Source organism: Dipodomys spectabilis, unplaced genomic scaffold (assembly GCF_019054845.1).
Source record: "Dipodomys spectabilis isolate Male_0828 unplaced genomic scaffold, ASM1905484v1 ptg000617l, whole genome shotgun sequence".
In the NCBI taxonomy this organism is placed as follows: Eukaryota; Metazoa; Chordata; class Mammalia; order Rodentia; family Heteromyidae; genus Dipodomys; species Dipodomys spectabilis.
The window spans coordinates 247,018-251,213 of NW_024871294.1; the positions used below are offsets into that span (position 1 = coordinate 247,018).

The window sequence follows — 4,196 nt, forward strand, 5'->3', positions numbered from 1 at the left end:
TGGTATTGATATTCCACCAGCAGTGTTCTTTCCATTGAGGAGCGTTTTTGCTATTCGGGTCTTTTATTGTTCCATATGAATTTTTGGATTGGCTCTTCTTTTTCCTTGAAGAATGAGGTTGGAATTTTGATAGGTATTGCATTGAATTTGTAGATAGCCTTGGGAAGTATTGCCATTTTCACGATGTTGATCTTTCCAATCCAGGAGCATGGGAGGTTTTGCCATTTTCTAAGTTCTGTTTTGATTTCCTTTTTCAAGATTTTAAAGTTTTCATCATAGAGGTCCTTCACTTCTTTAGTTAAGTTAATTCTAGGTATTTTATTTTTTGAGGGGCTATTGCAAATGGAGTTACTTTCCTAAATTCAGCCACACTTTTCTCATTGTTGGCATACAGAAAAGCCATTGATTTTGGGGGGTTAATTTTATATCTTGTTACTTTGCCAAAGTTTTGAATCAGCTTGAGTAATTTGGTAGTGGAGTCTATGGGATTCTTTAAATACAAGATCATGTCATGTGCAAAGAGGGAGAGTTTTATTTCTTCTTTCCCTATTTGGATCCCCTTTATGTTTACATCTTGTCTTATTGTTGAGCTCTAATTTTAATGTTCACTTGGTAAACTAAATCCTCTATATCCCTTTCTCTGAGTAAATACGCATCAACATGAAATATAAAGTTATTTTGATAAAAAATAAAAATAACTCAGAAGAAATTATAAATGCAAAAACAATCTTCACATAAGCAAACTCCCACAGATATTTCATGACTTTGACAAGGATAAAGTGGGTAAAGTTAGTATAAATTTAGAAGTATGACAATGCACAAAAACATCAAAAATACTCATATATTTCATTATATAATCCAAAGCAAAAAGCAAATGTTTTTAGATGATTTTTTAAAACCCAGTCTTTCAGGTACTGGGAAGGTGGCTCAATGGTAGAGTGCCTGCCTTGCATGCATGAGGCCTTGGGTTTGATTTCTCAGCATCATAACAGCAGAAAAAGATGGAAGTGGTGCTGTGGCTCAAGTAGTATCACTAGCCTTGAGCTGAGGGACAGCACCCAGGCCCCAGAGTTCCAACCCCATGACCAACAAAATAAAAATAAAACACAAAACAAAACACAGTGTCTCACTTTTGTGACCTCAACTCTGTAATAACTCTGCTTCAGCCTAGGGCTAATATTTTAGGTGTGGACATTTATCAACACTCCTGAATCAGACTCTACTTAATCATTTTTTAAATATATATTTTGTTCTTAATTTTCCTCTTTATAAATTCACATGCACCTATAAAAAACGGTGTGGCCATCCCAGTAACCTTCTCAAAGTATCTCCTAATGACAACTTACAAAAAGTTCTATTATATTACAACAAGGAAAACAATGCTACAAATAAAGAAAACCAATAATTAAATATTAATGAATAATAAAATAAAAAACAAAACAATTACCAGTGTTTTCAGTATTTGAAGTGTACTACAAATTAGATTTGATTATTGTCATATTTCTTTACATTTAACACTGGCTAAGATTATGATGTTCAACAAGAATTTTATAGACTATGAGTAGTGTTTAAAGTCACCCACTAAGATTACCATTTATAGTTCATCTCATAATTTGTATATGGCTTATATCATCATTTGTTCCTCACTAACATATAAAGTAAGGAAGGCCTACAGTTTTAATAGAAACTGTGTAGTTAACATAGTCAACTCTTTATTCTGCTTTACACAAAGACTTTGTAACTTCTCATTAGTAAAGTTTCTATAAACTCTGAAATGTACATACTTAGTAGTACTTATCTGCTACCATAAATCTTAAATACTTTATAGAAAAGTATTATGACCTGTCATACAGTCCCAGTTTTGGCATATATAAGCAAATATCCAAAAGTAAATATATTTAAAACATTAAAACTTTTAGCAAACCTTAACACTTGCTGCAGTGTTCATAATGACAGGTCCTTTGCATAGAATAATTGATTTCCTCCTCCTACACATCTCTTGAACAACAAATATCTGGATTTATTTTGTTTTTGACATGTAAATCTTGACTTTATTCTTAAATGTGTACTTATCTAAGAAGTACATGGTTCTCAAATTTCACAACAATTCTTTTAAACTTACTTTTTTTTTATTTGTCTAGTTTAAAAAATCAATTACAATTTATATATAAAAATATTCTGTGCTCAATTCAGCATCACATATACTAACATTGGAATGATACAGAGAAGATTAGCATGGCCCCTGCCCAAGGATGACAGGCAAATTCCTGAAGCATTCCATCGCCCAATTTGTTAGGAAATGGAAAGACTTGGAAAAAAAATTATTAAGTGAAGTAAGCCAAGTCCAAAGAAACATAGGTCCCATGGTTTCTCTAATTTTCAATAACTAATATATGTCTGTGATAAGCAGAAAAGGTCAAAAGTTATGTGTATATGACCAGATAAGTTTATGTTAAGGGCCGGGCGCTGGTGGCTCACGGCTGTAATCCTAGCTACTCAGGAGGCTGAGACCTGAGGATCGTGGTTCAAAGCCAGCCCGGGCAGGAGAGACCATGAGACTCCTATCTAAAATAAACCACCAGGAAACCAGAAGTGGCACTGTAGCTCAAGTGGTAGAGCGCTAGCCTTGAGCTGAAGAGCTGAGGATCAGCACCCAGGCCCAGAGTTCAAGCCCCACGACCGACCAAAACAAACAAAAAAAAGCTAAAAAAAAAAAAAAAAAAGATTATGTTAAGGGAAATGAACCCCAAGTTAGGGACACAAGTGGTTTTTTTTTTTCTTGATATCGTTTCTCACGTACTTATAACGTGCAGTGTGTTGTTTTTGTTTTTGTTTCTTTATATGTTCCTCCCCCATGCTATAACACCTGTTTTCACTGTATTGGAAGTTTGTGCACCTTCTTCTTGTATATATTTTCCTCTAATTTTCTGAGGGGAAGGAAAAAAACAAAATCCTTAAATAGGGATACAGGTTGACCCATTGTAACAATGAGATGCACAAGACACTATGTTGTAAAGTGAACTTTACAATTGAGGTGGGGAAAGGGAGGAGGTTAATGGACTTGTGGAGGTGGAGGGAAGGGATGGTAGGGAAACAATAAAGGAGGAGGTAACAATACTTGTTAGGAAATGTACTCATTACATTGCTCATGTAAGTGTTACCCCTCTGTACAGTATTTTTGCAATAAGAAAGTAAAAAATGTTCTGAGATGGAAGAGTTTATTTCCTTTATTTTACTCATATAATATCGTTAGCAAAGAAATTCATGAAAAACTCCGATATGAAGGTATTTTGAATAAATATGTGTGTGAATGCACGCATGTGCTCAAGCATTTGCATGTGGGTTGTCGTGCTCAGAGTTTGAAATCAGGGCTTCAAGGTCTTGATAGGCCTTTTCTCTCTAGATTGGTGAGCTACTAAATGAACTATATCTCCATTCTTGGCCCTTTGCAGGTTCATTAAAATTTTTGAAAAATAATCTCATGAATTTATTTTGCCCTGATTTGCTTCCAACTTTTATCCACAGATCTCAGGCTCCTGAGTAGATATCCCAAGTAGTTAGGATTATAGGTATGACAAACCAGCAAAGGCTTTCAGAATAACGTTAAAAGTAGAAGAAAATTTACTTCAAAGGGGCATGTTTTAGCATCTCCAATTTTAAAGCATTTTGGAGTTATTATTTATGATTTTTTATTTTTGGATACTTATAAGACAGTAGGTGATTATATTGAAAAGTTTTAGTACTTTTTAAAAAGGATACTGGAATTGTGGGACAGAAGAAATTTGCCTCTCTTTGGACCTCAATGTATAAGCTCAGTTCTGTTCATGATAACCCAATGTCACCAACACAATCTGTGGTGAAGACAAATGTGACAGAAAACAATCACCATGGGCAATATTTAGTATGCTATTATTTCTTGGACAATATGAATATTGAATTGAGAGTGTCATAGAATGGAGAGATTTTATCTACCTTTTGTGTATTGCTGGAAGAGTTTCGGAAACTTTGACTCATTTCCTTCCTCACTGTGTGTGTCTTTAGGCCATGCACTTACTGCCTTTAATTACAATTTTTCCCAACACTAAAATGGTAATAACATTAGCATTATAGCAAATGTTATATTAACAATTAAGGGAATAAAACTTGTGAAATACTTAACATAAACTTCTAGGAATGAGCTTTGAGTTTAGCCAGCA

The 4,196-nt window shown here is 34.2% G+C and overlaps 1 pseudogene; it reads left to right on the forward strand.

The window, feature by feature from the left end:
- The first annotated feature begins 2,180 nt into the window (after nucleotides 1-2,180).
- Nucleotides 2,181-2,293, forward strand: LOC122101029 (annotated as a pseudogene).
- Nucleotides 2,294-4,196: the final 1,903 nt, after the last annotated feature.